This window comes from Pelodiscus sinensis, chromosome 3 (assembly GCF_049634645.1).
Source record: "Pelodiscus sinensis isolate JC-2024 chromosome 3, ASM4963464v1, whole genome shotgun sequence".
NCBI classification, from domain to species: Eukaryota; Metazoa; Chordata; order Testudines; family Trionychidae; genus Pelodiscus; species Pelodiscus sinensis.
The window spans coordinates 57,935,275-57,962,555 of record NC_134713.1 but is presented as its reverse complement, the minus strand read 5'-3'; the positions used below and the strand labels follow the sequence as shown (position 1 = coordinate 57,962,555).

The following is a 27,281-nucleotide window of genomic DNA, read 5'->3' as shown; positions in this document are numbered from 1 at the left end:
AGTAGAGCAGGGAGACCAGGAGAAGCTTTTCTCGCCCCTGGAGAAAAGCCCCGTTCGTAAGTGCGGATCCACGTAAGTCGGGGACTGCCTGTACTGATTTTTGAGGAGCGTATTTGCAACTTTGGCCTCTTGTGAAAAGTTGAATTCTCTATGACTTTTAGGTTTCACAATTACAGCACCAGCACTTCTGATGCTTAGACTTGCCATGAAAATGGAGCAGCCATGGCTGCTATTTATTACTAATATAGTTTCAGGGGGAAAAGTAGAGGTGTGTAGAACCTCTCGTCCTGCCAGTTGAGGCTTCTTCTTTAGAGTATGCACAATATGCCTTAGGTGGCATGATTCATCACTGAATTTGGTCTGTTGGTTGGATCATTAGTTTCCCTGCACCAGGTCGGGTACTGACAGGGAGTGTGATCCATGCTCATCACCACTTCAGTCAAACTGACAATTCAAACTGCAATTACTGCAGTATGGGCAGGCCAATTATGCAGTTGCTGACTGAAACTGGCACTTTACATGCATGTGTGGTGATCAAGAGAACAAAAACTTGTTTAGAACTTGTTTTATTGACAGAGGAAATGTTAGTAAGAACACAGGATTTAGCTCCTGCTGTTTTCCACCCAAGTTGCATGATTAAGCATGCACTTTTAATCATAAATATGTTCATTTCATATTGTCCATAAAGTATCTAGGATAGTGTTGGTCCTATATAAATAAATAATAATGGAACATTTATTTTGGAAAAATCTTAAGTGTGGAGGTTCATTTAAATTCTCACAGGACTACCAGCAGGCATGGCTAAACATCAGCTTTACAAGGCAAAACACAGTTTAAAGACTATCGCTTTGCAATTATTTATTTAATTACTTCACAACATTCTGAGAGCTTTTCAGACATTCAAGATAAGATTGTTCCAACTTGCCAAATGCAAGGACGAAAGATATAGAAATCAGCAGAAGGAGGCAGATTTTTAAATTCAAATTATTTAGATTCACTCTGCAGCACAACAGAAGTGGAGTTTTGAGAGATTTAGGGAGGACAATGTACAGGCTTAAAGCAAAAGCTCAGGCCGGTCATGTTATTGTGGGAGAAGCTGATATATGAGTGGACAGAATTGGGAAGGGTGGTGAAATATAGGGCAAGGAAGCAACGCGAAACTCAGGGAGGGGCAGAATTATATAGGACTTTCAAGGTGGAGAAAAGAAGTTTAAATCTGACACAATAACATATGGGAAGGCAGGGGAGACATTCAAAGAGAAGTGTGACATGGTCACATGGGAAGGCAAAGAAAATGATTTTAGTGGTTACATCTTGTACGATATGGGGCAGTATATATTTTAGGGATTTCAGAAAAATGGGTGTTCTAAGAGTCAAAGTGGAATATATTGACAATCCAAATACGAGATTTGACTGGGCAAGGGAAAGAAAAGGATAGCTCTCAGACATATTAAGGAAGAAGTAGCACTTCAATTACTTCATATATGGAAAGTAGTAAAACAAATCTTACACATTCAAGGAACACAGCCAAGGAGCCCCCAAATTTATTTTTTTAAGCTAATAATTTTAAAAGATTCAGTACAGTCTTTACAAAAGATTAAACAATACTTTAACTGAAATATTTTCAGTCTAAATACTGCAACCCTGTATTAATGTCAGAGCATCAAAGTGAAATAGATTAAAATTGACAGCAAAGTCAAGTGTCTGATAAATTTAAATGACCAAACTGAGTAAAAAGCAAAAGGTAAACAAAGAAATAAATAGCCAACATCAAATGATGTATTTCACTTGTGCAATTTTAATCATTTAAATCGTTGTTTGCATTAGAACAGTATCTAGAGACTGAGATCAGAGGCCTACTGTGTTGGGCATTGTACATACATTCAATCAGGCCTTGTCTACAGAAAAACAAATTGAACTGCTTTAACTATAGTCTACATTGGCAAAGTTAACATGGCACAATATCCCTAGTGTGAATGCAGTTATATTGATAAAAGTGTGCTATAGCGATAATTTAGTCCCATGTCGGAATGGAAATGTATAAACACATTTATACTGGTATAATTACATCCACACAGCAGGGGGAGGACATAGATTAAGAAAACACCCATAAATTGACAGTTATACCCATATAAAAACTGTGTGTAGACCAAACCCTAAGAGACAGTCCTTCCCTGAAGAATTTAAAAAGGCTAAACATAGCCTTTATAAATATAGCTCTTTTATTCCAGAAAAAAGTATCCACATACGCTGTGTCTACATTGGCGCGATTATGCGCCAAAGTGGCCGCTTTTACGCAAAAACATGCTGCCTGTCTACATTGGCGGGGAGTTCTTGTGCAAGAACACTGACGTTCTAATGTGTAAAATCAATGCTTCTTGCACAAGAACTATGATGCTCCTGCTCAGGAATAAGCCCTCTTGCGCAACTCTTCTTGCGCAAGAGGCCAGTGTAGACAGGTAACATGAATTTCTTGAGCAAGAAAGCCCGATGGCTAAAATGGCCATAAGAGTTTTCTTGCGCAAGAGAGCGTCTACGCTGGCACGGATACTTTTGTGCAAAAGCACATCTCTTGCACAAAGGCACGTCAGTGTAGACGCTCTCTTGCGCAAATTCTTTAATGCAATGACTCTTGCGTTAAAGAGTATTTGCACAAGATCATGCCAATGTAGACACAGCCATGGAGTTAATCAGCAATAACTATTGGAATTAGAATTCACACCCTACTTTAATGAAAATTGACTTTCAAGTGTAGACAAGTGCTAAACCCTGCAAAAATGTATGGATGTTCTTAATCTATTTTACTGTGAGTAATGAATTCAAGGGCATTATGCACAATGTGTAAAATTAAGCATTTTAAGACTTTACAGGATGAGGGTCTAAACAGATAAAACCGGAGAAAAGGTGGGGGAGGCAATGTCTCTATTATTTTGGCACCGGCTGCACTACAACAACACTGCAAATTGAAGAAAACAGTGGCCGAGCTCTTATTTTCAGTAGGAAAAAAGGTTACCATTTCTTAGCTAATGTGGTGAAATCCGGGAGTAAGTCTACACTGCAACAGAAAGTGTGATTGTAATTTGTGGAGATGTACATAGACTGGCTCTAATTGAGCTAGCTTGATTAAGGACAGCAGTGAGTCCAAAGCTGCATGGGCTTCAGCGTGGGTGTTTGGTCCTGCCGTCAGGGCAGGGGACTGGACTTGATGACCTCTTGAGGTCCCTTCCAGTTCTAGTGTTCTATGAGCAGTGGACCCTACCCTATGCCCATAGAGCTCAGACTTCACTGGTGTATTATCATTTGAGCCAGCTAAATTTAAGCTGACTTGGGCATGTCTACCCCACATCCTGAGAGGGATGGGGACTTGCTGATCGCCGGCAAAACCCAGCATCCATTTCCACTTCTGTGGCAGATGAGCCTGGGGTCTCCGCACCAGGTAATGTTGCCAGGGGTCTGGTTTTGAACCAGACAGGCCAGTATTTGAGCTTTCTGTTGAGGAAACAAATTGAGAAAACAGAAATGTCCGGTATTTTCTACATCAGATGTAATGTAGATTGGGATGTCATGTCCAGTGTGTCCTGTATTTTGGCAGAAACCATCTGGCAACCCTAGCAGGGTGGGTGCACGTGGCTGGGACACCCCAGGTCACAGAGCAGGCTGAGCCGGGGCTACGGGCCGCACAGGAAGGGTCATTCCCCCCGGCTCTCAGACAGGGCCCAGGGATGGCAGGTAACCAGGCCGGGCCCTGGGCTCCGCGGAACAACAGGCCGGCGGAGGGCAGGCGGGGGAAAGGCCTGGAGCCGCGCGTAAAGCGGCCGCTCTGGTGCCGGGCCCGGGCGGGCCTGGGCCAGCCGGGGACTGGAGCGCCGGGCCGCGCTTCCCCCGCCCCAGCGCTGACGTCTGCGGCGCCTCCTTGGCCGCGGCTCCGGGGCGGGGCTGCAGCAGCGCAGGGGCCGCGGGTGGCGGCATCAGCTGGGGACGCAGCGCGGCTGCAGGTAAGCGGGGCAGCGCGGCGCCGGCTGGGGTAGCCTCCCCTGGGCAGGGGCGGGATCCCCGCCCGGCCCCGGTCCGGCCCCCACCCCCTCGGGCTCCTCTGCCCGCTCAGGCCGCCCCGGCCTGCTGGGGCCCCTGGCACCCACCCCTGCCCTACCCCGGGCGCTGGGGTCCGGCTCCCGCGGGCCGCTCGGTAACTCTGAGCCCCCGCACCTGCAGGGGCGGCAGCTGGGCAGCGCCTGTGCGGGGCGAGACGCCAGGGGCTACCCAGGCAGGCGATTGAAAGCGGCCCGGCGGCGGGGCGTGCTGGGAACAGCCCCGGGACGCTGTAGCCGGACCCGGAGGGCTCGGAAGAGGCTGGGAGGTTCGGGGAACTTTGGGGGTTAGTGGATTATTAGAAAAGTTTCCAAATCAAACCGTGTGTGTGGTGAGAGTCTGTATCCGGAATTGTCTAGGTAGCCGCAACTTAAGTGTCTAGCCACAGCAGCTGTAGGAAAGATACTTATCACCAGACTAACTTAGACAGGACGCTTGCTGTGAATAAAGAGGCAGTGCTTTTCTAGACACAGAACTATGTAGCACTCTTGTTAGATTTTAAAATGCTACATAGGTCTGTCTTTTGTTTTTAGCTAGACCAGACTTACACGGCTGCATCTCTGTCACTTTTCTCGAGAGGCTTTAACATTGGAAGGTTATAGAGGTTAAACGTTAGGAGGAGAATAGCTAATTCTCTGTGCATGTTCGTTACTTGCAGTTGCTCTCACCTGTCCCCCACACCTTTCTTGAACTTAACATACAGTTTACCAATTAATTGGGAAGGAAAAATAGAAGGGCACAACTAGAACCTGAGTGAGTCCCGAGTATTTACAGATCCAGCCTAAACTCCTTCCTACACAGTAGCTGAAAAGTAAAGGCCTGATGCAGGTGCTTCTAAATGTATTGGAAGAGTTAAACAGTTGAAACGGAGAGCTCAGGGCTTCATCTGGGAGAAAGTAGGCTTTTATGAGCAGGGTGATTTTTTTTTTCTTATTACAGTGAAAACTTTCTTATCCTGCATACATACAGATAAGGTGTTTTTTGTACTCAGTGAAAATGTCATTTTGATACTCACAAATTCCTTCTTGTGGTTTTTTCTATCAGTCTTATTTTTATCTGACAGTTGTTGCTAAGGAAAATGCTAAAATTACATTGGGTTTGTTGAACTATTGTAGTCTCTATTTCAAAAGCCTAAATATTTCTGTGTGGATTTGTCCTCCTGGACAAGTGAAGTTTTATATCAGCTGGTCTAAGAACATAAGGATTCAGGACTGCAAAAGAACATGCTTTCTATTGAAGCTTTTTATCAAGTTTGATAAATTTGTTGCTCCAAAATAATTTCCACTCCCAAAAAGTTTTGTTTCTCCACCTAAACTTTTTTCTGCTTGAAAATTAAACAAAAATGTTCTTTGACTGGACAGTTCATCAACCATTACTTGGATTACAATGCACATTGTATCCGATGTATTGTAGATGCTTACACATGCTTGACAGATGGATTCTTTAATAAATCCTTATACTACCGGATCCTTGTAAAAACTTGAAATGGCTAAATTAATAGACAAAATAAAAGAATGTTTGTTACATATTTTTTTAGGTAACTTCTATTGATAGACTATACCAATCCACGTATTTTTGACAAGGGTGAGAGTAAGTATATGTCATCATTTAAAATAAGTGTCTTACTCATGCAGGGTAAAGAACTTTCTTTGGAGTGAGCTAATAATTCTTGACAATTCAGTTGACTTTATTAGCCATAAAATGGCTTATGAACTTATTCTTCAGGGAGCAGAGTACAAAGGTTAAGAATTGAGTCAAGTTTTTCTTTATTGCAAACATGACGAATTAACAGTGCGTAAAGAGAAAATTTCAGGTTAAATTCTTGCTATGGTTTAGTTTTTCAGAAGGAAATAAAGTGGGTTTTTATAAAAAATAATATAAATGTTTCCATGATTTTCTTTAAAGCTTCCACTGGATATTTTCAATCAATTTTGTTCCTGTAGTGTTCGATGTTCAAACTGGGCCTATGCATAAGATCCAGAAAGAGAATGTGACTGTAAACAAAAGTGAAACTAATTGATTTAATTTCATTGTCCAAGTTGAGACAATAAACACAATACAGGTATCAATAATGAAAGTAAATGCAATGTCTGTAATGTCAAACTGCAGCCTTATGAATTGTTTTGTAGTGATGTAATTTTACACCTCAGTTAAAATTTGTATATTAAGAGTAACAGTTGAAGCAAACACTTTGAATACCTATTCAACTACAATAGTGATAGAAATGTAGCTGTGTTCAACTACAAAGCGCTGTGTTCCATATGTCCCTCTACTATATTGTGAAGCAGTCTGGTGTATTGCTTCCTCCCCATTCTATGTCATGCAGCGGCGCACTTGTGATTTTAAACTAGCAAAGACCAGGAAGGGTCAGAAATAAGACTAAGATGCTTGCTCATCATGTTTCCCTATGTACTGCAGTGTGTATTGTATGGGTTATTGCCCACTGATTGAAGAGCAACAATATTTGACCACAGAGTGGCAGTTTCTGGCTTGATATATTTGTAAAGGCATTTGCATTCTGTAGTGTGCTAAATTTTAAAAATCAAGATGGAAAGATTAAAAAACCATAACAACTTCAAATGGCCAACTTGAAATAATACATATTTGTACTTTAAAAATTGATGTATAGCTTGAATAAGTTTGTATAGTATATTGAATTATGGTAGTTTTGTGCTTGCATGTCTGTTACTTTAAATGCTACATTTGTTTGTGACAGCTTGTAGTACAGGCAGCCCCCGGGTTACATGGATCCGACTTACATCGGATCCCTACTTACAAACGGGGTGAGGCAACCCCGCACTAGCTGCTTCCCCCCAGCAGAGACCAGGGAGACGCGAAGCTAGTGCCCCCCCCCCCTCCCAGCAGACCAGGGAGACGCGGAGCGGCTTTTCTCAGCAGACACCTCAGCTTGAGAATAAAGGACTGAGGGAAGTGAGGTGTGGGAGAATAAAACTGAGCTCTGGAGAAATGTTTGGCTAGAGTTTCCAGCAGACCAGGGGCATCTGGCAAAGCCTCAGAAGCGGGGGAACACGCCGCTGCTGTGGCTTTACTCACGGTGTCCCTGGTCTGCTGGAAACTCTAGCCAAACATTTCTCAGAAGTGGGGGAACCTGCCGCTGCTGCGGCTTTGCTTGCGGTGCCCCTGGTCTGCTGGGGACCGTCTCCAGCAGATGAGGGGCACCGGGAGCAAAGCCGCAGCGGCGCCGGGTCCCGCGCCAGAGCAAAGCCTCAGAGGCGAGGCACCCCGCCGCTGGAGCTTTGCTCCCCGTGTCCCTGGTCTGCTGGGGGGGGAGCGCAGCTAGTGTGCCTCCCCCCCCCCCCCAGCAGACCAGGCTTTTGTTGTGGCCCCTGGGGCAGAGCAGCTGGGGCACTGTCGGTTGGTCCCGCAGCGCCGCTCTGGGCACTACTGGACAAACCCGGCAGCACCCCAGCTGCTCTGCCCCAGGCGTCCTGATTAAGCCGCTGCTGGTCAGTTTCAGCAGTGGCTGAATCAGGACGCCTGGGGCAGAGCAGCTGGGGTGCTGCTGGGTTGGTCCAGTAGCGCCGAGGAGCGGCGCTACTGGAGCAACCCAGCAGCACCCCAGCTGCTCTGCCCCAGGCGTCCCCAAGTCAGCCGTTGCTGAAACTGACCAGCGCTGACTACAGGAAGCCCGAGGCACAGTTGCTCTGCCCTGGGCTTCCTGGAATCTGCGGCTGATCAGTTTCAGCAGCAGCTGACTTGGGGTTCTTAAGTTGAATCTGTATGTAAGTCAGAACTGGCGGTCAGTTTCAGCAGCGGCTGAATCTGGACGCCAGTTCCGACTTACATACAGATTCAACTTAAGAACAAACCTACAGTCCCTATCTTGTACGTAACCCGGGGACTGCCTGTAATTACTGATGAGTCCTGAACAAATGTGTTTATAAAGAAGTACTGACAGACACTTCATTCTAGTTAGGATAGAATGTGTGGTGGTGTAGACTGGTTGATTTCATGTTATTAAAGAAACAAAGTAGGAGAGGTAATATCTTTTTCTGGAGCAGCCTGAAGAAAAGTTCAGTGTAGCTCAAGAGCTCATCTCCTTCACCAACAGATGTTGATCCTATAAAGATATTACCTCATCCACCTTGTCTCTTTAACTTTGCTCTGCTGATTGCAGGGAGTAATATAGGGCTATAACGAACATATGGAATAGAATTCCTATTGAATTACAGGGCTGTTGAAGAAGTTGAATGTGCTTGTGTAATGTGGGAAGATAAAAGAAGTTGGCATGATGGATTAAGCAGTGTTCTCCAGTTGTCAGGGTTCCTTAAATTCATAAATTTTTAATATCAAGGTGAAGCTACACATTCTTGGTTTTTCATTTGCAGTATCATTATGTAACTATTAATGTATAATATGTAACTAATGATCCTACATATAAACATGTAATTTTTATGCACTTTACTTGTCGTACATATCATTCACCTAGTGTAATGAAATCCCCAGCATACTGACAAAAAATTTGATTTAGACAAAGTGACTGACTTCTCTGTGAAGCAAAGTTTTCCTGGTAGGAGCAGGAAAGATGAGTGAATTACAGGAAGTACATCTATTTCAACGCCCAGCCCATCCATTTTGAAATTAATAAAAAAACTCCCACTGATTTCAGTTGGAGTCAGATTGAACCTTTCAGCAGAAATTTGCTAAATAGAACCTGGTTTTACTTGTACAGTTTTATTTAATACTGAAAGAAAATCTTTGTAGTGTCTGAAATTTTCTATAACAACATTTCACAAATGATCCCGATTAACCTGTTTTACAAAGTTAGTTAAATGGACAATTCAGTTTTGTCTTAGATAAAAGACATAGTTTTATCTTACAGCATATGATTATTTTGTTTGTTATAGTAGATTTTTTTTTTTTTTTAGTTAACTGGATCTAGTTCATTGGTAGAAACCCATACAACTTTAAGAAAGTGAAATTAATATGTTGAAGTACACACCTAATAGCAATACATTTGGCAAGTTCACAAATTTTGCTTATGTCAGGTAGACAGGTGGTTATTTGCTGAGGTGGCAGCAGTCTTTTGAAGTGAAACTAAGCTTCCTGCTTTAATAGATTGGCTGGAGCTTGATCTACCTTCAATAATTTTGATGCTCACAGGGTTAAATAAAGTATTTAGAAAGTGCGGATGAACAGAACCTTACAAGTATTACAAGTACCGTTTATATTTTTTATCTGTGAGCAATTTCTGCTCTTGACTGATAGTTTGGAGCTCAATCTCATTTGTCAACTGCTGTGATTGTATCTTGCTCTCAGGCTTGCCTGGAGCTATTGAGGAAGTGTATTTTGTTGACCTACTTGAAGGTCTAACTCCCAGGATCTTGGCTAACCCAACTGCGCAGTTGAGTCAATATAGCATTGTTGTCTTCAAGTCGTCATTGTCAAGTCCAAGTCGAGTCTCAAGTCACTACAGTTCAAATCTCAAGTCGAGTCTCGAGTCCCTAAAGTCACTTTCGAGTCAAGTCCCAAGTCGAGTCTCAAGTCTTAATTTAAAAAATGTCAAGTCACTTTTGTACAAGCCATCAATATTGGTATTTTCGGACAATTTTTTTCACCAAGTCGATTTAACAAAACTAGCATGTCACAAACAAGTCGAGTCTCAAGTCACAAACAATGAACCTGAGTTGAGTCTCAAGTTGAGTCACCTAGGCAACTTATGTCGGACTTGAGTTCAAGTCGTGGGACTTGAGTCAACAACTCTGCAATATAGTAGTCAGTTTTAATGAGTTTGCATTTTGTGAGAGGCATGTTCAGCCACTTTATTCTTAAATTTACAGGGAAATTTCAAAACATACTCAGCATTTAGAAGACGGTACAAAAATTAAATATATTTAAACAGATATTTTAGTGATTGTAATACATTTTATTTAGATGGCAGTATCTGGATAAGGAATGTAATAAGAAATATGTTTACTAAGCTTTATGAAGTAATTAAAAGTTACCATTTTTTCCCTAATGTTTGCTGATAACTTTAAGCCTAACACTTCTATATCTGTGCAGGCAGGTTGAGTTACTGGAAGATGTTCGGTGACTTCAGTGATCCTAGTCAACATATTGTACGTTACTACTGAGGTAGCAATAGTGTTGTCTACGTGTCCCACAGGATGATGATGCTGTGACATCTTCTACTATTACTGTTTCCTTTTTATTTGTGGATTAAAGTCTGTCAGTCTCTTTTCCTTCTCTCCAATTTACGTTTTCTAAAGTTAGAGCTGCTAGCTGTGTATTGGTTTGTGGAACCACAAGCACATTATATCACTCCACTTCTGTCCTTAGTTATTCTGTGCTGAGATGAGGCTATTTCTCTGAGACAAATATTTTTGTGCAATCGAATAATGGACCATTTAATAAGAACTGATTAGACATGGCAGAGGAAAAGGCTTATTCAAGCCCTAATTCTGCAGATAGGTACTAAATGAGTGTTGTTGCACAAAATGGAAAGAGTTTGTATTTGACCTATTTTGCAAAGGTGTACTTCTGAAAGTAGAATTTAGGTCAGAAATTTGGACTTGGATAACAGTAGATTCCTGAAACAGAACAGACTCTAACTTCCATTTTCATTGAGGTATTGGGATCTGAAGTGTTAGCAGGAACAAAATGTAGTGTAGAAACTTCTTCAGCATAGTAAGTAAATGTTATGAGCAAACACCAAGAACAGAGCTATTGAATATGAAGACAGTTTTTCCTTAAGAGTTTGAGAGTGGGACTACCCATCATTATCCAAATGATCTGAAATTAATAAAAATACTCTAATGTTCTATCATTTTGCTTTTGTTGAATCTTGGCAAGTTGGATTTTTTTTAATGTTAATAGTACTACTTTTTCTTGTGTTGAGATATGTCTTTTCAACTTTCAGACAGGATGGATATTCACACTATTAACATAATTTTCCTGTAGTAACTTGTTAGTTATGTAGAATGGGCATTTGTGGTAATGACTGATCAAAAGACCAACAAAACTGAAGTGAAAAGGGATGTTTCCATCTCTCTCCAGGATTAAAATAGGCTTTTAAAAAATCTACCATTGAACTATGAAGATAGAATTTTTTGGCCTAAATTGAAATGTATATAATTGTGTAAATCTGTCAAATAGTTAATGACTGAACAAATGTCAGGTGTATGTGGTTGGCATATTTGAAATCGCTCCATGAGGAAAGCTGTTTATAGGGAAATTATGTACCAGAGTGTATAAAAGGTTAGAGCTTGCTTTAATTCCTTTAGTTTTAATTTTATTGCATCAACATAGGCAATAGGTGAAAGATTTTTCTAGGTTTGTTGTATCTGATAATACAAGCAAATCACTGCTGTAATGTGGGTATAAAATGCAGTATAACACTTATCAGCTAGCATTTCACAGAGACATCTAATAAAGGTCTCAAAACCTGAACGATATTTCAGCTCCTCTTAAATATTTAAGGACAGTAGTTTAGATAATTGTAAAACTGAAAATCTCTGAAGGATAACATATTCAGAAGTAAGCAATATCATTTTTTGTCTTCTGTGGATATTAGTAAATAAAAATATTTGTTTTTTGAAATTATACTCAATATATGGACTACATAATATGTAAACCCTTTAATAAATTACACTATAGCTAAACCAGATATATTTTGAATGTCTACCTTTTATAGGTAGTTAATCCACAAATTCATACAATATGGAAAACCACTTTGAGCAATTTTTTTCCCATATCTTTTTATGCGTGTTTCATCTTTAAGGTTCAATACTTAATACTATAGATGAGGGAGAATACCAGGTGCATTGAAGCACAATTGGCTTGCTTGGTCTGCTGTTAGCTTCTCAAATATATGCAGAGGCACAGCAGAGAGGCAGAAATTATTATGGTTACATTTGAAAGGGTTCCAGTCTTGGATCCAGGGAATGTAGGCTAGTAAGCCTTGCATCTGTGTATGGCAAACTGTTTAAAATAGTAATTAAAAACACAATAACAAACAGAGTTGCTTACTCTTCTGACCAGATGGACCGGACACATTTGCAGCAATGTCCAGTCTGTCTGGTCTGGGAGAGTTGGTAACCCTAACAGCAAAGCACCTGGGAGGTCATGATATGATCAGGGTTAACAAACAAAGATTCTACAAAATGAAAATTCTCTCATGCTCTATTTAGAATTCTTTGAACGTGTCAGTGGATAAGAGAGAATTTACTAAATTTGTTTAGACTTCCTAAAGGTCTTGACAAGATGCAACACAAGCCTACTAAAGAAGTTGTGGGATGAGAAGTGAAGTAATATTATGGATTAAAAAATTGGTTTGAAGATGGCAAGCAAAGAGTAGGATTAAATTGTAATTTTTCATCATGACAAAAGTTATGTAGTAGGTCTCTATTCTGTTTAATACAATTTAGCTTGGTATAATTTGATTTTTTTGACAAATAACATGTATTTCTTTTTAAAAATTTGTTATCTATTTAAATTTTCACTATTGCAGGAAATTTTGGGAGAATCAGTAGCATCAGCCAGGCAGCTATTTATTGACTATAGACAGAGATTCAGAATTAAAGCTTTATAGCTGTGAAAACGTGAACATTTCATGTCATAGTACAGAAAGGAAATATCCTTAAATAAAACTATATAAGTTCTCACTGTATTTTTTGTACTTTGTGTATATTATTAATGGAAGTAAGGTTTGTGTGTAGTGGAGGGAGAGGTTTGCTATGTGTATGGTGAAACTGATGTTTACTGATGCTTAACAATTAAAAATTTCTCATCCTTCGAAGCCTAGATATATTAATGATCTGGTAGATAGATGAGTAGTGAGATAGCAAAAATTGCAGTTGGCATGAAGTTGTTTAAATTTGTCAGGATCAGATAAGAATGTTGTGAACTTCAGACACAATTAAATAAGCTAGGAGAATGGTTAGCATGATGGAAAATTAACTGAATCCCCTAAAGCAGGGGTGGGGAACCATTTTTGGGTTGGGAGCTACTAACCCACAGAAAAATCAGTCAGGGGCTGCGCACAGGTGAGAAGACCCTAACTGAGAAGGAAAAAGACACTCCTCACATTCCCCTTGCACACCAGAGCCTGGGGGGGGGGGGGAGGGGAGAGAATCAGGCTAGTAGATTTTGTGTGCTCCAGCCCTATGGGTGGATGGCAGAGAGCTAGAGCGCAATTATGGGTTTCCCAATAAGGGGGGGATCCCTGAGCCTCTGGGGCTGGATCCAGGTAAGCCGGCGGCCACATCCATCACCTGGGCCTGAGGTTTCCCCACCCCTGCTCTACAGAAAGAGAGCTGGGTGTTGAGGAAAGCTTGACAAAGAACTCTGCTCAGTGTGTTGCTGTGTTTTTTTAAAAAGCAAACAGGATGTTATATTGCATAAGGAATAGAATGTCAATGGAAACAAAAATATTATTCCTTTATGTAAATCAACAACACAGCTCATCTGGAGATTGCACTTTGTTGCTCATCCTATCTTAAAGAGGATAATGCAGAATTAGAGGGGTTCAGAGAAGGTAGCAGTGATCAAGGGCATGAAAATCTCACAATTTGAAGAGATTGAGAAGACTGGGATTGCTCACCTTAAAGTAGAGAGGAATAGGAGAGGGACATACAAAATATTTAAAAAATAGCAAATAGTATAGAGAAGCTAGATGAGTAATTTCTGTTCTCCCTGCCTAATAAGAAAAGGCATCTTGAGTAGAAGTTGAAAGGTGTAAAACTCAAAAATGAAAATTTTTGACATGTAGAATTAAACCATGGCACTACTTATACAGAAAGTTGTTATCCAAGATCTTAAGATTTTAAAAAGGAGCTAGCCCTTTATGTGGACATCAAGAATATTAATGTTATAATTAACTGTAACAAAATTTTGGAAGGGATATTAAACTCCTGCTGCAGAGTTTGTTAGCCTTTAATAGAGATCAAGCGTTCTGTTTGCAGGAAATTGTCCTGTATTTGCCTAATGGAGGGTTGCTACTGAAGCATCTGGTACTGCTCTTTTTCAGCAGCAATAATTAGTAGGGATTATTGTTGAGGATGCTGAACATAAGAATAAAGAGTAGGGTTGCTGTACTTCAGGTGTGATGCTTCCTCTGATGAGCAAGTGTGCTGTCTGTCTAAACAGTATTTTATGTAAGGGCTGTCTGTGCTCCTGAGAGTGCTGTTTTTGCTTTCAGCTGTTTCCTAGGTGTGATTCAAGAATATTTATGAAGTTCATACAGTTGAAAGCTGAAGGGCCAAATTCTATTTGGAGACTCTGTTTAGAATATAGGTGGATGCAGTCAAGATTTGGATTGAGCTGCTACTTCGTGGCATATTTTTCTAGCTCTTCGTTTTCACTTAACAAAAATAAATGTTTCTACTAACATCAAAGGAGAGCTAATGTAATCTGTGCTATTTGTCAGACTACAACTTTCTTCCTCTTCAGATTGTAAGCGTCTTTGTTAGCTTGCAAGGTGTGCTGCAAGGCCCACCTTTTCTTCCTGACCTGTGAGGAGAGTGTTGGATTTGACTGGGGTGCTGGTGTGAGACTGGCGATTTGTGCAATGAATTAATTGATTTCTGTTATATTTATTTTGCTATTGACTTACTGAATTTGGTCGTGGATGGTGGTGATGGAAATGATGATCTGTTAGCTTTAATGTATTTTTTGAAAAAGATTGCCAGTGGCGCTTAGAGTAGTGCATGGGTTATCTTTTTTTATTCTTTATAAATATCCAGATAAAGCAGTAATTCTGGGAAGTGTAAAAGACATCCACATCTTAATGAGGCATTAGTTATGAAAATTCATTTGAACTTTGTTAATATTATTCTCATTTGCTTTAGCAGGAACAAATTGCTGTTTTGGGATTGTAGGTGAAGCTTGGGTAGAATGTCACTGTTGTTTCCCTCAATTCCAGTGTTGTTTGTATTCTTTTTATATTTAAAATCGCCTGGCCCTTTCTATAAAAATAATCAATATCTTCAGCCCTGCCTGTAGTTTAAGGGGCAAGGGGTGCAGACTCTTCAATATATTTAGGATGGGCATGCTTTATAAAAGGTGGAGCATGAGTCAAGGTGAAGAGAGGGCGGAGGCTTCAATAACATGGCATAAGAGGAACACCGACTCATCTATTAACCGTCTGTTTCTCTGTGTAGTTTTGTTTATGCTCCAGTTAAATGGACCATGAGTTACATTTCAGAACAGATGGACTTGATACACACTTTGTATTTCTCACCTTTTGTAAGGAAAATTTGCACATGTATGTAATTTTTATGTTTGAAGTAGTTAATCATAAACATGCAAAAGAATATCCTCCTAGCTTTTGTAAACAAGGGACTTAAATACAGGAGAAAGTGAATCACTGCTATACGAGTCAGTGTGTTTTTTATAGCTTTTATATACATGAGTAATGTGTTCTCAAAATTAAGGCATGGCAAGTTCAGTACACATGTGTTCACAGTGAGACTAAGGATCTTCTCATTGTAAGTAGTTTAGCCTGTGTTTTTACTTACTCTCTTTCTAGCTCTCACTAGAAGAGCCATACCAGCCAGGGAGGGAGATCCATGGGAAGTAGTGTAGGTTTGCTGGCATGTATCCCATCAAGGTTGGGTAGAAGGATACTTTAAAAGGGTATTGTAACTCAGAGGGCAAGGTATATCTTTGGTCTCTCCAAGGCACCCCTTCCAGGTGACAGGCCTATACTTGCACTTCTTTCAGAGGGAAATCCCTCAATTTACCCCACTTTTGACCAAGTTACAGCACACCCTGTTGACCAGCCATTTTGCCTCAGCAGGCTCAACTGGGGATGTTAAATTGAATTTAATCAACTAATCGATGGAATTTCCATTGACTAGTTGATTAATCAACAAGGGGGGAAACTGCAGAGATATATCAGGGTTAGCTCCCGGCCCTGCTGGCTAACCCCGCTGTGGCTCTGCCTTTTACGTGTATTAAGAACCGCCATGCTCTTAAGACATTTAAAAGGCTGAAGCACAGTGTGGGGGACCAGGTGTGAGCTGGGACAGCTGATTCCTGCCTCGCACCTGGTTTGCTGTGTTTCTGTTTTTTAAATGCCTGGTTCTCCCCCCATCCCCCGGCTGCACTTCAGCCTAAATGTAATAAGAACCGATAGGCTGATACAGTCAGCAAGCGGGGGGACAGAGGCAGCAAGGCGGGGAGGAAGCAACTAGTTCAGTCACTAGTTGACAATCTGATAAGCTTATGCTTACTGTTTAGTCGACTAGTTGCTTACATCCCTAGGCTCAACATCATTTGGACCCTGGGAGCTTGTAATTGGTATGAAGTTGGAGTGACAGAGAACAACCTCCTCAAAATGTGGTATGATAATTTTTTGATAAGCATATAACCGAGAAAGGAGAAGTTCAAATAACAAAAGCTTAAACACATATTGTCCTACCTACATTGTCAAAGGAAGATTGAGCTTAAGTAGGTTCCCTTTGATTTAGGCACCTGTCTCCCCCCTCTTCCAGGGATTGAGGGAGACATGCTTCACTGCTATTTGGAGTCTGATCTTCCTACGTTGCCTCTTGCTTTCAGGCCATGGGCAGTCTTTTTATCTATTTAAAACTTCTTTTATTCAAGGGTTTCCACATTACAATCCACTGAGGTTTCAAGCAGGTTTCTGGTCAAACTCTTTATGCACCACTCTGGGTAAACTTTCAGCAGTGACTTTATTTTATTGTTCACTTCAGCATCTTTTGGTTTCATACATTCAGCTACACCACAATACTCAAAATAAAGATAAACAGTTTTCTTAAAATTAGATTTATCCCACAGTTTTCACAGAGGTATAATTGTTGTCATAATGGTGTGTGTTGTGGATCTATTAGTATATGATCTCCTAGGACTTTATATCACTGAAAGGATAGAAAACATAATTTAAAAGCTTTTAATATTGTGTTTCTCAAGAAAATTTATTCTAATAAAAAAATCCCTTTAAAAAATCCCCCAAAATGCAATCCCTGCCTGTTGCATGGATTGGCAGAGGGGAGGGGTTCCTGCTAAGAGGGAAAAGTACCAAAGATTCTATGAAGTTCCCTAGGGATTTTGATGTTGCTATTGATTTTACATGGCAGGTGCTCAGATATTACAGAAATACTCAGGAGTATAAAGCCCTAAGATTGATACATTTTTAAAAACTGCCATCTCCAAGGAAGTGTTTGATAAATTGGTCATTTTTAGATATTGTCCCAGTTTCCCAGGTTATCATCACTTAATTTTTTGCTACTTATGCACTTCTGGAAAACCGTTTATTTTAGGAGAAGAATGCTCAGTGGGAGTATCACTTACTTGTATGTGCAACAGAGAAGATGTATGCTGGAATTTAGAGCAAAATTAGGAACCTGTCTCTAGAATAATTTACTACTGGGTTTGCCAATATTTGCTAAAGTTCATGGGTGTTGTTTAGAAGAAGTATTCATTTTACACTAGGAAACCTGTTACATAAAGTCCAGAAAAGTGCTTGCAAGTTTGATGAATGATTTTGAATTGGATTGCTTTGGTGAAGAAGGCTATAAAACCATGGTTAGGTTTTTAAGTTCTCAGATACGCAAAGGGGCAAAGAAAAAATCTGTTACCTTGAGTCAGTTTGGAAGGTCCAGGGGAAGCATTTTGGAATTAGTAACCATAAGAGGGATTTCCAGGTCTAATCAATCAGATCATGCTGGAGTTGGTGTAATGATTTGAAGGTGCTACACTTGAGATCACAGAAGGCGTTAAGAATAAAAAAAGTATAAGAAGATTGATTAAGAATTATTAGGCTTTATCCTCTACTCCATAGGATTGAGTAGACAGATAATAGGTTTAAATGTGCCAGATAACTAAACATGTGGATTCTGCAGCAGTTGATCTAAGTGATCCTAATTAAGTTTGGAAGAAAGGGTTTTTCCTCTCCTTGTGTCACCTGTGAAAATACTAATGATATGTAACGGATAGGGTTAAGTTGGGTTGAGGCTGTCTCCGAGGGATGGTGATGTGAAGGTTATGAATAGTATTGCTAATGCTAAGATAACGCATCACGTTCTCTATTACCCCCAACAAATCACTGACCTCGGAGAAATCCAATAGCTGATTTGCTTCCTTGATATTAGAGGAAGAGCAGCTTGTTGCAGTATTCTTAGGTGGACATCTAGGGTAAGAGGAGATAGAACTGGTGCATTGTAATGTAGCATATTCTTATTGTTTTAGGAGAAGACTATGTTGATCACAAAGCTTGACCAGATACTACAAGTCCATATCAGGTTCCCCACTGTAAGGACTGAATGTGATTATCCCACCTTCTCTTCTCCACAAGATGGCCCTAAGAAAGGATAGCATTTTACAAGGGAGATCTCTCTTGGTTTGGCCGTCTGTGTCAGGAAGTCTTGTTTCTTAAATGTGAGGGGAAAATACATATGTAGCTGCTTCAATTAATAGTGGTAGTTGCATGTGTTTGCTAAATACACATTTAAAAACCTTTTTCAGCTTAAAAACAAACAAACAAAAAATGCCAGCAACCCCACAAACCCCCCCAAAAAACATAATCCTGGTCAGAAACGTAGGACTCTTCATTAAATACTTAAAATATAGCTATATCAAGATCATTCATACATTCTTGATGTAATGTTTGAGAATTTTGAAAATGTTATTGATAACTTTTTACCTGCGTGAGAGATATAAAATTATTCCAGTTTCTAAAAAATTATATAGAAACTTTCATATATGTTTAAAAGGGTTGGATTTTTAATCTTTCTATATATGTATAATACATATGGTTTTATTTATATATATATATATATATATATATATATATATATATATATATATATATATATATATATATATATTATATATCCCATAGGTTTATGTATGTTAAACATAATATTGTTAATATTGAAGATGATCTTGGTCAATTTCTCCTATCTTTAAGCGAATAGAATACAGGCAGCGAATAGAATACAGGCAGAATACAGCGGGTTACGTACAAGATAGGGACTGTAGGTTTGTTCTTAAGTTGAATCTGTATGTAAGTCGGAACTGGCGTCAGCCGCTGCTGAAACTGATCAGTTTCAACCGCGGCTGAATCTGAACGCCAGTTCTGACTTACATACAGATTAAACTTAAGAAACCCAGACGTACTCCAAGTCAGCTGCTGCTGAAACTGATCAGTGGCTGATTCCAGGAAGCCTGGGGCAGAGCAACTCTGCCTCGGGCTTCCTGCAGTCAGCGCTGGTCAGTTTCAGCAGCGGCTGACTTGGGGACGCCTGGGGCAGAGCAGCTTGGGTGCTGCTGGGTTGCTTCAGTAGTGCGGCTCCTCGGCACTACTGGACCAACCCAGCAGCACCCCAGCTGCTCTGCCCCAGGCGTCCTGATTCAGCTGCTGCTGAAACTGACCAGCAGCGGCTGAATCAGGACGCCTGGGGCAGAGCAGCTGGGGTGCTGCCAAGTTGGTCCGGAGCGGCGCTGCAGGACCAACCCGGCAGCCCCCAGCTGCTCTACCCCAGGGGTAGGCAAGAAAAGCCTGGTCTGCTGGAGGGGGGCACTAGCTGCACCCCCCCACTCCAGCAGACCAGGGAGACGGGGGTGGCGGGACCGCCCAAGTCCTCCATGACTTTGCTCCGTCTCCCTTGTCTGCTGACCTGGGAGACGCGGAGCAAAGCCGCAGAGCACATGGGCAGCGGGACAGTCCAGGCACCCCGCGGCTGTCCCACTGCTGGCGTGCTCCGAGGCTTTGCTCCCCATCTCCCTGGTCTGCTGGTCAGACCAGGGAGACGGGGAGCAAAGCCGCGGAGCATGCCCGCAGCGGGACAGCCCAAGCGCCTGGTCTGCAGGGAGACGGGGAGCAAAGCCTTAGAGCATGCCCGCAGCGGGACAGCCCAGGCGCGCCACGGCTGTCCCCCTGTGGGCGTGCTCCGAGGCTTTGCTCCCCATCTCCCTGGTCTGCTGGTCGGGAGACGGGGAGCAAAGCTGCGGAGCACGCCCGCAGGGGGACAGCTCAAGCGCGCCTGGGCTGTCCCACTGCGGGCGTGCTCCAAGGCTTTGCTCCCAGTCTCCCTGCAGACCAGGGAGACGGGGAGCAGCTTTTCTCGCCCCGGAGGATGGGGGCGGTGGACCGCGGCGCATCTGGGCGTCCCGCCGCTCCCGTCCTCCGGGGCGAGAAAAGCCCTGTTTGTAACTCGGGGACTGCCTGTACACATTATTCAGCTGTAGGTTTTGTGTGCCAAACTGTAGGAGAGAGTTTTTTAAAAGACACAAAATAAAGAGAGACATTTAGCCTTCTTTGTAATCCAGTGAGAGAGACTGTTGTCTGGATATTTTCTTCTCTAATTGAAATAGGCTCTTCTCATTCCCTCTTATTTTCCTCTTCACCTCATCATGATGTCTGTATGGTAACTTTTGTCACTTACTTTAAAAACTACAGTAGCAATATAAATAGGCTACTTGAGAGAATGTGGGTGAAGTAATAATTTTGATTGGACCAACTTCAGCACTCTGTGTAAGCTCAAAAACTTCTGTTGCGGAAGTTTGGTCCAATACAAAATATCTCACTTGTCTCTCTAATATCCTTAGACCAACACTGCTGCAACACTGCACAGAAAAGAAAAAAGCCTACTTTGTCATGTATAAGCAGAGATGACTGTGGAAAATGTATGGCAGTCCTAGCTAGTTATTCAGAACCCCAGAATTTGGGACGTACCATGTAAGACAGTGGTGTCCAACCGGTACTGAGCCACTATAGTGCCTACTACTATAGTGAACTAGCCACACTCAACTGGCCAAATAGCCACGTGTGTCTAGTAGCTAGCATGTTAGACAGCACAGATATAAGAGAATTTTAGTCTTCATATTTTTTTTTGTAGTCCATTGTCTCAGCAATTAAAAAATCCTGAATTAATATTTCAGAAGATGTAGACCCTTAAGGAGTTCTGTGTTGTTTAGGAATATAGTAAAAACCACATTCTTTGAAATGATGAAGTACTTTCATGTTCTTAATATAGTTACACGTCAGTTGTTACATGTTCTACATTTGCTTGGCTTTCAAATTAATTTCTCTTCATAATGTAGTTTGTTTTAATTAACAAAGAGACAAATATAGGAAAAGATTGCTTCCTGCTAGCTAATAGATAAATCTTACGTTTGCAGTGTGTGCTTTGTTTCTAAAATATATATTGACTTTTTTTCTCTCGGTAATGGGTGGTTGACTCCTGTTTTAAATGTTGGTTAAAAATAATTTTCTTCTGAAGGTATAATGATATGTTATTTTTATATAATTGTCAAGCCCTGAAAACATCTCATAAACCTACCCGCCCCGTCCCCTCCACTTTTATTTCCTAGGTAGGAAAATTCTACAAAATATTATTACACCTTATTTCAGGAGTATTTCACTATGCTAACATAACTGATTTAAGAAAATACATAGAACCTGAGAGCTGTGCATCTATAAATAAACTATAAACTGGTTTCTGTATTTTTGAAATGATAAAGTGATGTCTAAAATGTTTTTATTTCTTGCTAGGTGAAATGTTAAACCTATTCAGTTTTAAATCTAATCAGTCATGTGAAAAAGGTTTTGTCCCATGGCTTTTGTTTGAGGGTTTTAGATAAATTTTTGCTACGGGGCAGGAAGGAAGTTGAGAATGAGGCTACGACAATTGGGAGGGCTAGAATTTACGGGGGTAGGTGGAAAAGAAGGGGGGAGTACTCTGGGTTGAACAGGGAACTTTGATCTGTGTGTGTAGATACTTGATATGGCGGACACAGATGGTAGTATGACAGTCTACCTATTTTGGTACTCAGAAATTTGCATATGTAAATTGTATTGCACTTTTTTCCTTAGATTTTTTTTTTTAGCATGAACATGGGCAAATCCGATGACCTCCAGAGTAGGTTTTAAAATAACTGAAATGTACATTATACTTTATAATAAGAAACGCTAGGTACTATAATATTCATTATTAGTAGATCTCAAAGTGCTTTGCAAAGGAAGTAGGGAAATAATTGTCCCTGAACAGATGGGAAACCTGGCAAATAGCAGTGTTTAATTTCTGGAGCTTGGCCAAGTAGTGTGTGATACTTTGGTAAATGTACTAATGTAATCCACATGCCCTGTGAGTGTGGCTGGCTTTCTTGCTGGTAGTGCTGATAACTTAAATGGCTCCTTAGCTAAGAGCTGTGTGGCTTTTAAATTATTCACTAGAGGCATGAAAGCCCCAGGTTCAATCCTGCCCCCCAGTGGGTGTTACCAGTAGGGATGTTAAAAATGTGTGTAATTGATTAACTGTGTAATTAGGGATGTTGGCTAGCATGTAATTGAATACTCATGTAACCAGTTCAAATTTTAGTGGTTACAAGACTATTTGATAGTCCCTGAAGGTGGAGCTGTCAGCCAGTGCACTCCCAGCTCTGCTCCCAGGAAGTCCTCTGCCATTGTGTGCCTCTGTATCAGAGGCACCAGAATGGAGTGGCAAGCGGAAGCCAGTCCACGAGGGGAGCCGGTTTAAAACTGGGGAGCTGGCTGCTGCCCTGTGCTGCTGCCTATGATACAGAGGCAGCAGTGTGGGGAGCCAGGGAGCTCCCTGAAAGCCAGCCTTTAAGAGGATCTGGACCAGGAGCTGTGTGTAGCAATTTGAGTAAATGATAAGCATCTCTTTACTCAGCTACACTCTTACATCTGTAATTACAAGTGGGTGTGGGATTTCAGTGAAAAACTTGGGGCTTGCGTCAGCTAGAGGAAATATGGAACCCACTGCTGTGGTGCTCTCATAGTGGCACAGAGACCTTAATGAGTCTGTTGCAGCCTTAGCTAGGAACCACGTCCAATCTTTCCCACCAATGACTGTAGTCTGTCAGCCTAAACAAGGCATGCTTTTGCTATCTCTTATCTTCCATAGGTCAGTTTTGCAGAGGTTATTCTTATTCGCATGGAAGTACACCTCCGTTTTAGATTCAACAAAAATGTAAGGATAGTCTAACTGAACAAAGGTTAAGTTTCTATTAAGAAGAAAAAAAAGCTAAGGAAAGAACATTTTGTCATAGTGAAAGAGCAGACCTTATGTCTTCCCGACTGCTGCTGCTTCCTAGTTTCTACCTTCTGGAGAGATGCCACTGGATTGCAGTCAGACTAGATTGTTGGTGATCTTTTCTACAATGACTACGTGACAAAGGGTAGGAATTTAAAACCTGTGTTTAGGGTTTATCTTAGTTGCATTTGGTTAGTCATATCCCAGTTTTAATAGGATTATGCTTGTCTAAAATTACAAGTTGATTGACCTTCTGTTTGGTGCTGGCTGCTGTGATATCACAAATTTGCAGTTAATGCATAGCAATCACCTCATTGATTGGCCTTCCCATAATGTATATGTTTGGTTAAAGCAGCGGTCCGTGACCTTATCAAACAAAGAATCAAACTACATCAAAATTCAGAGCAAGTGGTAAACAAAGAGCCATATAAGAATGCACATTTACATGACTGAAAGTCTACAACGTAATATTATTGATAATGGACATAATGATTCGTAGTAGCATAAATGAAACATTGTACTCACTTTATTTAATGGGACTTTTGCTGCTGCATCATTTCACACATTTCTTTGAAGTTGACATCCTAATTGGTCAAATCCATCTTCATGCAAACATTCAGGCTAGGGATGTGGGGGGTGCACGAGTCTGGCTTGGGATGTATGAGGGGATCAGGGCAGGGGGTTTGGGTGTATGATGGGCTCAGGGCAGGGGGTTTGCGGGAGGTGCAGGCATGTTAAGATGCTGTGGTCAGATGGGGGTTGAGCTCCAATTGGTTTCAACATTGTCTGTCTTTATGGAAGAGGTGGGGAACCTTTTTTGGTTAGGGGCCACTGTCCCACAAAAAATCAGCCGGGGACCATACAAGTGAGAGACACTGTCCCAACCCTCTAAAACTCTCCAACCCTCACTGATATGGCTCCCAACTGAGACACCTCACTCCCCGGCACTCCAGTCCCATGCAGGGGGAAGGGTAGGGAGGACTGAGGTTCAAGGCCTCACACCAGATTAATTCTTCTGAGGTTTCAGGGTTAGTGGATTTTGTGGGCCCTCCAAGGCTCTGGGATGGGGCCAGGCCAAAAATGAGGGGTCTAGTGTGTGGGACAGAGCTGCCAGTGAGTGAGACAGGGATGAGGGTGCAGGATCTGGGTGGTAGGTAGAGTGCAGGAGCAGGGTGCTGGTGGATGTCTGGCCAGGGGCAGGAGACAAGAGCAAGGATGAGGGTGGGTGTCTGGCCAGGGGGCAAGAGCAGGCTGGGGGCACTGGTGTGTGCGGGGTCCAGGCCGCGCTTACTTGATGATGTATGTGCCTGTGCTGCTTTCAGACTCCCTCTTGCAGTCATGGCTTCCTGCTGCTTCATTGGCTGGATTCTGTCCAATGGAGCAGTGGTAGGATCCCCAGCCTTGGAGCCGGCCACAAGCAGAACTCGACCTTGAGGTGCTTCGATAGGATGGGCTCTAAGAGAGCTTCAACGGGCCCGCTCAGCCTTGCACACATTGCCTTGCAGCAGCCCCGGGAGCAACAACATCCTACTCCCATCACCTCCCCAAATCTCTCGAGCAGGAACTGCAGGCAGCTCTGGAAGAAGCGCATATTCCATTCCTTCAGGAAATCCAGCAACTCCTCGTCCCCAAAGCCTGGATCCTCTGCCGCCATTTTAGCTGCCCTCCCCACCCAGCTGCAGTACGCTCAATGTGTGTTGCTGTCACATTTGGTGCAGCCGGATGCACTCGCTTGTGCTCTTAGCATGTGTGTCATCCGAGACGAGATACTTCCTAGATTAAAAGAGTATTTTAAAATCTAGGAAACCTATGGGCTTTCTCCACCTTTCCCCTCTGCAGAAAGCTGGCATTGGCTCCAATCTTGCAGGGCGGCCTGAGGCTGGATTACCAGCACAGGCTCCCCATTGTTGATTGCGGGGGGCGGAGGGGGGGAGGGAAGCAAGGATGGGCTGAGCTCAAGCAAGGAGCCATAGGTTGCCAACCCCCAGGTTAAAGGGTGGGATGATTCTTAAGTCTTTTCTCTCGTACCTATTTAAATTCAGGCATTAGCTGCAAATGTCAATGCCTGCCTTATGTTTCTATCCCTATTTGGGGAGTAGGAACAGGAAGATGGAGATTTATTTATAGGGGTTGTAGGGGAACATATGTAATTGTATATGTAAATAGGCATGATGACATGTGGGGAGTAGAAGTACTAGTTTTCATCCAGACTTGTAGGTACAGTTATTTTCTTAGCAGCTTTTGAAATTCTGAAAACAAATTCTAATGTATCCCACCATGAAACCTGAAAGAGTGATAAGGGACTCTGCTTTATGGTAATTTAAAGCTTGGATAGAAAAACATAGCCATACTCCTTAAGGACCATTGAAAGGAAAAATGGTATTGTTGATTTGTATCCATTTATACTTCCAAACCCCTTTGCCCCCACCTCCTACAGGTTTGGAAATCAGTGGCTTGATCTGTGTGTATATAGTATTTCTTGATTAGTTCGTAGCGGTTTTAGTTCTGTCTAGCATGATGTTTGTTCTGAGTTAAGTTAGTCACAGCTAGCAGAATTGTAATTGCTTCATAACTGACTTTGGGGAGAATTGAGAATAATTTATAATTATCCACTTTCTTTTTAAAACAAGATTTTGATTGGTTATATAATCTATAAAGGAAAACCTTAAAAAACAATAGTCTAATAGCACCTTAAAGACTAACAAAACATGTAGATGGTATGAGCTTTCATGGGCAAAACCCACTTCTTCAAGCTCATGATACCATCTACATGTTTGTTAGTCTTTAAGTGCTGCTAGACTATTTGTGATTTTTAAAGTTTTTTCCTGTCACAGACTAATTCGGCTACCCCTCTGTCAGCCGACGGTCAGGGCAGTGTGTGTATGTGTATGTTACCGAGAAAAGGGTTTAACGTCCATGACTTTACTGCTAGGACCGGGGTCCCGTTGCAGAGGGCAGCCAACAGGCTGACAGATGCCCCGAGTTCATAGGAAGAGCCTATTACATCTCAGATTTCAGCTGCTAGGATACAGGATCCCTGCGCACCGGGCAGTCTAGGGAAGACTGAGAGATGCCCCAACTGATCTGTCACCTGGGAGTGACACGATCCAAAACGCCCAAGCTCTTCCTATACCTGACCCTTATGACCAGCTGAAGTTCTTTTAAATTGTGCTTGGTTCTGTTACAGCAACTGAAGGAGTCAGGTTAAAAACCTAAACAGTTACAGGTTTATTAAAAAAGACTTATAAAAGCATATGGTTACAATGGCTATTGCTCTATTTCTTAACTGCTAGCAAATACAGATCTTAAAAATGGTTACAAAGAAAATAAAGATAGAAAATAGAAATAATGGTACCAAGTGACAGCTTAATCTTTAAAGAGCTCTAAGTCTATGTGTACACTTAAGACAAAGGACCACATCCAGGTACAATTTTTACCGCCTTCTGTGCCTCTCAACTCCAGCGGGTCAAGCCAGGGCCAGTCCCTCAATTCCTAGGAAAGACGAATATGAGGTGGGCGTCCCTGTGGAAACTCGGGAGGTCAAACACCTAACCCGACCAGCAGATAGATGGTAGATTGACACTCCGAGTAAATGTGCTGCTGGACCCATCTTTATACCCCTGGGGGCCCGTATCCTCTTTCTTATCTTAAGATGCCAAATTGTACTGGTCCATTTTGGTTGAATTAATCACAAAGCTAGCAAGAGAAGGAAGGCATCCTTGTTTAGTTCTCATTGAAAAAAATGTGGAATTAAAATTATTTATTGTAGTAATTAAATGTCAATAAATCACCGGTGTTGGATACTGCTGAGGAAAGTTCTTTAGTAACTTAAGAATGAAGTGACACTTCTGCTATCAAAAATGTGTTGCTGAATTGTTTGATAAATTACTATTCAGGAAGACTGGCAGTTCCCTCTGGTGCTGCGTGTCGCTAGTAGGGGGAGGAGACTTTGCACGCTTCCCGGTCCCCAGGTCTTGATTGGCTGGGGGGGGGGGGTAATGGTGGGGTGGCTATAGGCCAGACCCAGTCCAAGGACCCTATCTTGCCCACCCCTGCATTAAAGACACACCAAAGAGCTCACAGCCAAGAGCCCTTTCCGTGGCTGATATTTAAAGGGCTCCCGGAGGCTGCAAGGCAATATTTTAGCGACAGAGCCAAGAACTGCGAGCTCTTTAAATAGCAGGAATTGAAGGTGTCAGCCGACGGTCA

The 27,281-nt window shown here is 41.9% G+C and overlaps 1 protein-coding gene across 7 annotated transcripts in view; it reads left to right on the top strand.

Annotated features, from left to right (window-relative positions):
- Window positions 1–3,845: 3,845 nt before the first annotated feature.
- MYO6 (myosin VI) overlaps window positions 3,846–27,281 on the top strand; it is a 159,929-nt gene continuing 136,493 nt past the window's right edge. For all 7 annotated transcript variants that reach the window (XM_075923798.1, XM_075923797.1, XM_075923796.1 and 4 more), the window contains exon 1: window positions 3,846–3,995. The gene's annotated coding sequence lies outside the window, so the exon portion shown is untranslated. The remainder of the gene's footprint in view (window positions 3,996–27,281) is intronic.